This window comes from Helianthus annuus, chromosome 17 (genome assembly GCF_002127325.2).
Source record: "Helianthus annuus cultivar XRQ/B chromosome 17, HanXRQr2.0-SUNRISE, whole genome shotgun sequence".
NCBI lineage: Eukaryota > Viridiplantae > Streptophyta > Magnoliopsida > Asterales > Asteraceae > Helianthus > Helianthus annuus.
The window spans coordinates 5,835,232-5,845,877 of NC_035449.2; the positions used below are offsets into that span (position 1 = coordinate 5,835,232).

General features: G+C 39.1%; 1 long non-coding RNA gene across 1 annotated transcript; it reads left to right on the forward strand.

The window, feature by feature from the left end:
* Window positions 1-8,492: 8,492 nt before the first annotated feature.
* LOC110915995 lies at window positions 8,493-10,433 on the forward strand. The gene is made up of 2 exons (XR_002579413.2): window positions 8,493-9,182; window positions 9,918-10,433. It is a non-coding gene; the product is annotated as an uncharacterized LOC110915995 (long non-coding RNA).
* The last annotated feature ends 213 nt before the right edge of the window (window positions 10,434-10,646 follow it).

Sequence of the window (10,646 nt, forward strand, 5' to 3'; positions counted from 1 at the left end):
TGAGTTGCAAGGCAAACATGATGCTTTACAAGCTAGTTTGTTTGACTTGCAAGACAAACATACTACTGTGAATGAGAATTTGAGTAACTTGCAAAGTAAGCATGACGCATTGCAAGAAAAGTATGATGTGACTTTCCTCCACAATCAGAAATTGACTGTGGACCTTTCCAAATGCACAGAAGCCAATATGTTTTATGAAAACCATGAAAAAGAATTTAAGTCAGTAATTGAAACATTAAAGAAAGATAAAACTGAACTGACTAAAATGGTTTCAAGAAAACAAACTGATATTAATTTGTATATATCTCGCCTTGAGATTATGCAAAAAGAGATGGCTTGTGTGAAAACCGAAAGTGATGCGATCCAACTCAAGCTAGACAGTTATTTGAGCTCTAGCTATGTGTTAGATCACATCATTGATGTTCAGAAGGAAAAGAGGGATGTCACATGCATAGGCTACAAGAAGTGTCCACCACCAGTGAGACATAATTATGACGCCATGCCTGATGAAGAGGACAGGGTATTCTTTGAACCTTCTGTGCCTCTAGATGTTAAGGAGTTTGCTGCAGGACTCGGATACCAAAAGGAAGTATCCTCAGATTCAGATGTGTCAGCAGATACATTTGTGAGTGCTGAACAGAATCAAGATCCTCCAGTTGTGATTGAGGATGCTGATTCGTCTGATGATGAATCTGACGATACTGTCCCAGCAAAGTCTGATGCGGTAGCCAAAAATGAGGACATACCTCTTGAGAATCACATTCTATGTGATCCCCCTGTTCAACCCGCTAAGACTGTTGCAACTGAGTCCTCATCTGCAGAAGAGCCGGAGAGTGTGAATTTGCTGTACACCCTAGTTGGTGATGATAAAATTTACTCAGACAAAGATTTTCCCATTAAGAATGTTAATCAATCCTTAATCTGCAAAGTCTTTGAAAATTCGACAAGTAAGTTTTTGGGAAAGACAGGACCACGTGTTACAGTTACACAGTGTCCTCCTATTCCAAAGGCTGAGATTCGAAAACAATTTGGCAACAAGAAATTACCAACAGTGCCAAAGCAGCAAAATCACACCAAACCCAAAGGTAAAACACCGGCTCAAGTTGACAAGAAGCCGAACCAAAGGAAGACGAAGAATGTTAACTTTGTGAAATCGACGGGAACAGACAAAATTGAAAAGTTTGAAAATCAATCTAACTTAGATTTTGTCAAGAAAACTATTGTCGAGAAAAGAAATGAACCAAGCAGTTCAAAGCCTAGTACCCCGGGTTCACAAAGTTCAACATCATCGGCTAAGCGATCACATGATACTTCGGGGTTTGTAGAACGAAGATCATGTTTTGAGTGTGGAACCATTGGGCATATTATTAGAAACTGCCCATATCTTCATAAACAGAAAGAAAAGGTTGATGATCCCCGTGACAAAACTGACCGTAGGCAATCGGTTTCTGCAAAACAAGATCCCCGCCTTGTAAGAGAAAGGGAAAAGAAACAGAAACGACAACAGGTCAAAAGGATTGAAAAAGCATTTAAAACTGATGTGGTTCAAAAACAATCTGTTGTTGTAAAACCAGAAAATTCCAAAACTTCAAACAATCAAGAAGTTAAAAGTTTAAAGAAAGACACTGGTAAAACAAAACAGACATGGAAGCCTAAATCGGTTACTGAATCAGGGGGACCATCACAATTCACCAACCATCAAAGACAAGAAGTTATTGTCATTGATGAAAATGGAAGACCCAAGACCACAATGGCTTGGGTCCCCATCTCCAACTAATTCATTTGAGTTCATGTGCAGGGTGCTTCAGGAGGAACTATCAGTAGTCATTGGATTGTTGATAGTGGGGCATCCAGGCACATGACAGGCGACATGAAGCTTCTCTACGACGTTAAATCTATTAGAGGAGGTTATGTTGCTTTTGCTGGAGATAAAGGTGGATATATAACGGGAGAAGGAATGATATCTAACGGGATTGTCAGCTTTGACAAGATCAATTTTGTGCAACAACTTGATCACAATCTTCTTAGTGTTTCTCAAATTTGTGACAAGAAATTTTCAGTACACTTTGATGCTAATGGATGTTATGTGCTGAAACCCGGCTTCAAAATTCCAAAAGAATGGATTCTCTTGTCGGCTCCAAGGATAAATGATTTGTACGTCCTTGACATGAGCCAAGCTATTACTACGTCTGCACAAGCAACTTGTTTCGTTTCCAAAGCCACAGAAAAAGACACTATCTCTTGGCACAGACGAATGGGTCACATTCACTTACGCAAAATGAATCATTTGGTTTCAAATGAATTGGTGAATGGTGTTCCTCTCAAAAATTTCCATCTTCAAGACGTCTGTGTTTCGTGCCAGAAAGGAAAACAAACAAAGAAGAAGCACCCTACAAAGAAGATCAACACAGTGTCAGTTCCTCTTGAACGTTTGCACATGGATTTGTTTGGTCCTGTCAAGCACAAGAGTATTCGAGGTGATCAATACTGCCTCGTGGTTACTGATGATTATTCAAGATTTTCTTGGGTTGCGTTCATGGCACACAAGAGTGAAACCTTTGGCATCATCAAAAACTTGATCATTCAGATTGAGAATTTGTATAAGTTGAAGGTTAGGCGGATACGTAGCGACAATGGTACTGAATTTAAGAATCATTCCATGGCGGAGTTCTGCACTTCAAAGGGTATTCTTCATGAGTTTAGTGCAGCTTATACTCCTCAACAGAATGGTGTCGCTGAACGTAAGAACCGCACATTGATCGAGACTGCTAGGACAATGTTGGTAGAGTCACAGTTGCCCATTCCATTCTGGACTGAAGCTGTGGCCTCTGCATGTTACACATTGAACAGAGTCCTTACAGTCAAAAGACACAACAAGACCTGCTTTGAGCTTCTTCAAAAACGGAAACCAGATTTGTCTTATCTAGAACCGTTTGGAGCTCCATGCACAATCATCGATCCTAATGGAAAGTTTGGGGCAAGAGCAATTGATGGATACTTTCTTGGGTATGCCACCCCTAACTTACGAGTCTGGAATCTAGAGACTAAAAGGGTCGAGGAGTGGTCTGAGGTCAGAGTACAAAGGCACACTTTGCCAGTCAAAAATCCGGGTCAACCTTGGATGTTCGAGTACGATGATTTCTTCAATTCGATCAATGTTGAAGCCGTTGAAGAAAATGCTGCGGCTAGGATGTTTTTCGAGAGTGACAATGCAACAGTTTCACCGGTGGTTCGTCCGATTCTTGTTAATCAAGAACCATCTTCTTCGGTGAACAATAATACTCTCAACAATGAGGATTTTCATGATGCAAACGAATTGAACGAATCTTCAGAGGATGATGAATTTCTAGATGCAGATCAAGAAGCCCCAACAACAGCAGTTCATGGTACTTCAGAGGGTACTCCTCCAGTGGATGCCCATAGAACAGCTGAGGCTACTGCATCATCCTCTTCGTCAATTCCGGGCCTTGATTTGGTTGTTGATCTTAATCTGAACAACCTGGGTATAAATGTTCCAGTTCCAGATAATCCAGAAACAAGGATTCATAATACCCATCCTCAACAAAACATCATTGGAAATGTGCAAAGTGGCGTTCAAACAAGAAACATGTTGCAAAACAACAACAATGCAGGCTTGTATGCAGCTATTCGAGAGTCCGGGCAACAAAACGATTGGTCCTTCGCGTGTTATGTCTCACAAGAAGAACCAAGAACGTGGAAAGAAGCCTTGAAAGATAACGCTTGGGTTGAAGCAATGCAGGAAGAACTGCAACAATTCCAGAAGCTGGGTGTCTGGAAACTCGTAGAGAAACCTGCTGGATACAAGAAGATTGGTACCCGTTGGGTTTTCAAATGCAAAAAGTATGACCGCGGAGTTGTTATCCGAAACAAAGCACGTTTAGTCGTTCAAGGTTTTCGTCAGATTGAAGGGATCGACTACAACGAAGTCTATGCACCTGTTGCACGTCTCGAAGCAATTCGAATCTTTCTTGCCTATGCGTCCTTCAAAGGATTCAAGGTTTATCAGATGGACGTGAAAAGTGCATTCTTACATGGTGTGGTTGAAGAAGAGGTGTACGTCGAACAGCCTCCAGGTTTTGAAGATCCTATCCATCCCGATCGGGTTTGGTTGCTTAACAAAGCTCTTTATAGTCTTCATCAAGCACCGCGAGCTTGGTATGCAACCTTATCACACTATCTGCTGGAGAACGGTTTTCGTAGAGGTCTTATCGACTGTACTCTTTTCATCAAGGAACAAGATGGAGATCTTCTTCTGGTACAGGTATACGTTGATGACATTATTTTTGGTTCTACTAATGATGTCTTGTGTAGGGAATTCGAGCGCATTATGCAGGATAAATTCGAGATGAGTGCTATGGGGGAAATGACTTTCTTCTTGGGCCTACAAGTACAACAAACGGAGTCTGGGATATTCATCCATCAGACTAAATATGTTGGTGACATCTTGAGCCGGTTCCAGATGTCTGATGCAACGCCCATTGGTACCCCATTGCCAACTAATCACGGAATTACTCCAGATTTAAAGGGAGAAGCTGTTAGCCCTTCAAACTACCGCGCCATGATCGGATCTCTTATGTACCTCACAGCATCAAGGCCAGACATAATGTACCCAACGTGTCTGCTTGCCAGATATCAAGTTAACCCGAAGGCCTCACATCTTGCAGCTGTCAAAAGGATTTTTCGTTATTTGAAGGCGTACCCTGACACCGGTCTGTGGTACCCTAGGGATAATAACTTTGAATTGGTAGCTTTCAGTGATTCTGATTTTGGCGGATGCAAAATCGACGGTAAATCCACAACGGCTGGATGTCAGTTCTTAGGAAATCGCCTAGTCACATGGCAGTGCAAGAAGCAGACGTGTGTCGCTACATCAACATGCGAAGCTGAATACATTGCTGCCTCAAGTTGTTGCTCCCAAGTTCTTTGGATCCAACAACAAATGCTGGACTACGGTTTTGAATTCCTAACTACTCCTATTTACGTTGATAATTCTGCTGCTTTAGATATCACTAGAAATCCTGTGCAGCATTCAAAGACCAAACACATCGAAATCAAATATCACTTCATACGTGATTGCTTTGAGAAAAGGCTAATCGATGTTGTTAAGGTCCACACCGATGACCAACGTGCCGACTTATTTACCAAAGCTTTTGACAAATCAAGATTTGACTTTTTATTATTGGTAAACGGCATTAAGGTCAAGCAAGAGTAAAACCAACATCGGAAAATCATTTTTGTAAATACCTTTGTGTTTTAAATTTGTCTTAGTTTATTGATTTTAGGGGGAGTAAATCCAAAAATCTGAAAATCCAAAAACATCGAAAAATTCAAAAACACAAAAACTATAGAAAAACAAAAATGAGTTTCCTGGCGAGCAAAAGAGAAAATGATAGTACATCAGTGGTCTATCCAAACCCCTTTAAACCTTAAATGAAAAACGATAAGCAGCTCTATATAAGATGTATCGGTAGGCTCACAATCATTTTAAAGTGTGCAGGGTGATATAAATTTTAATCGACTGAAGACCAGGTGGGAACCATTCATTGGCATATGGTCTTAGTACCGAAATTTCGTTTGATAGATTGCCGAGGTTCTGAGATATTCGGTCTTTATGCTGCTTATCATCTGGGTATCATGGTTGTATCTTTTACCGAAAAATAACGGGGACGCAAGTCTAGATCTTCCATGATACTATACATACGTGTACATATTACATACTGCATTCGACCTCAATAAGTGATAAACAATCACATGTCCAAACAAATAAGTGATAAAAATATCACATTTATCCGGGTGTCAAGTTCGTCTCTCTGCTGTACGGAAGTACTGACCTGTTCACGGACTTGCACCTGTGCCCTCATGCATATGAAAATCAAGTTCCTCATCAATAAGTGATTATATCACAAAGGGCTTGTTTTCAAATCAAAATAAGTGAGTATCTCACAATTTATACGGTCAAACAGATGATAATCGGTATACTCACCGGTAAGATGAACTCTCGTGCATACCTTGATACGGGAATGTGTCGTGATGTGGATGAACACCGGTCGGTAAGTATAAATCATACCTTAACGTATCCCCTCGCCATGATTACATCTGATAAGTTGAGCTTAAGTGGACAACAATATCGATAATTGTTATAGGATGCTTATCTTAATGTTAACTAACTGAACAACAAGAGTGTTTTGGCATGACCGTACACTGATATGATTCTCTTACCCTCGAAACTCGCAAAAAGAATGTCTGTATATAGTTATTTACTGCTTAACTTTTATTATTTCTTTTAAACAGTTTCGTCGTTTGGTGCATATCAGCACGACATTAGCGGTGATGTCGTTTGATAACACTCAAAGGATTTTAAATTGTTGTCTTTTAATTTCAAAAATACCAAAAAGATTTTAGGCGTGTTTTAATATAAACTTTATAAAAGCCAAAAAGATTTTATTTCTGCTTTATTTTCGATCGTACGATGTTGGAGCTCAAGTCTTCGTTACCTGAAACCTGACTGAAAACCGAACTGACTAAATCTTCATAAACGGTCAAAATTTGCAGATTTTGAAAGTTAGAATTGAAAATTGATAAATTTATTAAACTTTCAAACTGTCGGACGGTGTTTGATTTTGACATGGTCATTCGTGTGTCATTTGTTTATACTATTCCAAGCAGTTGTTCTCATTACGCGTTTAGATTTCTTGCATGTGCAGATTCTAAAGGCTAGGAGAACATGGTCGATGACAAGCTTTGGAATGAAGACACGACGAGAAGGCGCTCAAAAGATGAAGATGATCGAGTTGCCGCTGGCCATCATCAACACCACAAGGATCTCACTTCATAAAGATAAAGTCTTTTCACGAGCATAACTCAAGGGGGAGCTTATGTTAAGGGGGAGTTTGTCAACTCACTTCCTACATGATACGGGTAGTTTGTTGATACACTCTCTGCCTTCAAGACGTGAAGACTTTGAAGATCCTCCGACAATGAAGACCTGAAAGGACATCAGAGTTTTGAGAACTCGAAGACCAAAGACCGTCGAAGTTCGAGACGAGTCTACAACTATAGAAGATAAAGACAAAGCTACAGCCAATGGGGAGTTTGTTGGTGCACTTGTGTCTGTACTTTGTCTGTATTCGGTCTGTATATATAAACGATGTTCTAAGTCTGTAAGTTGACCAAATCAACCATCCTCCGGTTTGACTTGGTCAAACAGTTAGAAAGTAGTTGTCTGTCTCGAAGGATAGCTCCTCGAAGGATACTGTTGATCCTTCGAGGTACTCGAAAGATATGCTTCGATTGTTAGACCTCGAAGGATCATCCTTCGAGGTCATTGCTGATCATTCGAACATATTGTCATCGATAGATGATCCTTCGGACCATCTATCGGATCCTTCGGACATGACCTGCTGTGTATGGGTATAAATACCCATGCATTGTGTTGAGTTCATTAGACAGAGAGAGACAGACAAATAGAACACACACATCCGAGAGATAGCTTTGAGAGCTTTCTGTCCGAAACTCACACACACACTTTGAGAGTTTACAAGTTAGGTTTGTAAACATTGTGCTTGTAACCGAAACCTTCATTTGCATTAATACAAGTTGTGTTAATCGGTGAACCCGTGTGTGTTGTGTTTGTATTTGCTTAATCCCGGGTTTGCTCGCTAGCTTGGATTCCGCACTCGCTAGTGGGTTAGTATAACAAGGTTTGAGGTTCGTCATCCGACAAAAGGGACCTACAACCGTATTTCATTAGCTTAATAATCATTAGTTGGTTTGTTAAGAGGTATTATTTACACGACCTTGTGGGCTATTTGGACCGAGCGTAACAATCGTATTTTTAATAGCAAGTATCGGAAGCCGATCGAGATTGTGGAGACCATTAAATATACGACTTTCCTCTGGGTTTGTAATAGGTCTAGATGGAAAGATATAGAATGGTCTAGTTGGTATTTGTACCCCTTGGATTGATGTATCTTTTTTGGGTGGCTCGTTGGTCCTTGTTTTGAGGACTCATCGGGCGTCTTGTTAATGAAATTTTCCTTTAAAAAAAAAAAAAATCTTATAATCCACCTTTAACTCTATCTTTTTTTGTTGTTATTAAATGTTATTAGCATTTAACAAATCTAACAAAGCTTTAACACTCGGTTAGAGTTCTAATGATTTTTTTAAATTACATCTTGATAAAAAAAAAATCTTAGATAAAAATAGAACAAACGATATTAAATAAGTTAACAAAATAAAATAATAACCTATTATATTATATTATAGTCGAGTAATCAAAAAACTTAATTGGTTTATTACTTTTTAAAACTAACACAAAAATACGATAAAAAATAAATATATCAAGAAACAATAAACAAACCATAAAAAATAAAGCTGCTTTGACTATAGAAATGTACTGTCAGTCAACTTGCGTTGTACTATCTTTTCCAAACTCTACAAAATAAATATAATTAAAAAACTAGTACTAGTCATCTTCTTCTTTCTTTGCTTATAACCAAAGCTCCTCACCCAGAAAACAAAAAACGCCACCATGATGCTATCCACTTCTAATCTATTATCTTTCACTTTTTTTGTTCTCCCATGGTTCTGTGGATGTAATTAGGGGTATCCTAGTATTAATTTGATCACCGATATATAAAACGAAGAAAGAAAAAGTCACTTAGCCAAGAAAGTTGAGGGGTATCCCGGGCTATCACTGGGATAGCTATAGATCCGCCCCTGTTTGACCGTGTGGGTTTTGCTAGACAAGTGGGTGTGGGTATAAATACCAACCCTTTGTCATTTGCAAAACTTAGAGAGAGTGAAAGAGGGTGAACTCATTTGAGAGAGTTCCCTGTGAGCTTCATTGTGTGGGGGAGAGATCACCACTTGGTCTCTCCCCGGATGTATACTCCTTTGGTATTAGTTCGGTTAGCTTTTAATCGGGCCGATTTGTAATGTTTTACTACCGATTAATACAAAGAAGTTGTGTTTATCCATCTCTAATCTCTCCCGTCTTGAACTAATCTCACACTAATCACGGTTTCGGTCCCGAAACACGGTCCTACATGCGGCAATCGTAGAATTGTTAACGAAATTGATGTTTCTTAAAGCACAATGGTTGTGTATGAAAGTCTCTCCATCTCCTAGATGATTTTTGATCCCAAAAGCCTTTAACTCTAGTAAGCTACTTCTTTTGCTCTTGACTTTCTAAATGTCCGAGATAATCTGTTACGCCTTTTTAGATACCTTCATACGAAATACCAAATTCATGAATATCCATTTTGATGAAGTTAATCTATAGTTCTCAAGCAATTATTGCCTCTGGTTATTTTATCTCCAAGGAGAGATTATACACAATTCTGTAGAAAGATATTTGGGACATGCAAAAGTTGGGATCCAATCTGGATAGAGCATCTGCCGAAGATTCTATCGGGTAACTTTGTGCTTGTTGAAGGAATTGATTCTGGAGGAAATGGCTTTTGATTGAAGCTGAAGTTTATCCCTTAAGTCTTCGAATATATAATTATAATATTCTAGTTTACAGAATATGTAAAGGTTAATTGCAGGATATCTATAAACCATGGTGCAGGCATTTCTTTTTTGCAAGGGCCATGATCTGTTATGGAATTAGAATCCCATCTACTTATCCGAATGGAATTGATTCAAAGCCCTCTTGGATGGCATATCTGATTAGAAATGATTAGATTCTATTTTAATATTTATTCCCTGTAGTAAATAATTAATTTTAAGAAAGGTGAAATTTGTTATGTTGTCTATAAAAGGAGTTTTGTTTCAAACTTCATATGCATCCTAGAACAAGCAACAAACTTCTATCTTAACTCATAGTACATCTTTGAAGAACTCTAATACAACCTTTCTCTTAATGTCATCAAAGACTAATCTTGCTATGGTAGGGTCGTTGGAATGTTCCATGATGGTGGATGAACGCCGGCAAAAGGGGAATAAGCCTAATAGCCAGCAACAACCTCAACAACAGCTATGCCGTTATAGGCATCGACCACAATGCTCCACTATTCATCAACTGATCCTTCCAGCTTCTGAAACAAGAGCGGTGGTTGGCTTTTACCAAGCGGCAACATCTTGAGGTGGTCATGTTAGTTGTACTATGCCTTGTTGGTTTATATATGTTTTTATGTATGGAGCATATGTAATCAGGGTGATGAAGGAATCTGTCTAGTATCTGTGGCTCGGTGTCCTGAGCAGTATGTATATATACACGCTTGAGCCTTAATTAGCTAGTTTGAGGGTCTTATATCCCTGTGATATATACAAGTTAAAACTTTCTCTGTGTATGCTATGTCCCTCTCTCTATCTCTCTCCCCGTAGTTATGTATAAATTTAAGGGAATTGAAGATCATCTTTTTTACGTGGACCTTTAGTTGTTTTGGAAACAATTAATCTCAACTCTATTCATTGTCTACTCACTTTTATACATTCGCCTATCTCAAGATGACCAATTACACAAGCCTTTAAGCAGGGGCGGACCTAATATAGTCCGAGGCGTAGCCCGGGCTACGGCTCAACTTTTATCCGTTAGTGTAAATTTTTTTTTTCGATTTTTATACTTAGGACACCCCTCAACAACAACTAGGACACCCCTCAAAAAAGTTTACAAACTGAAA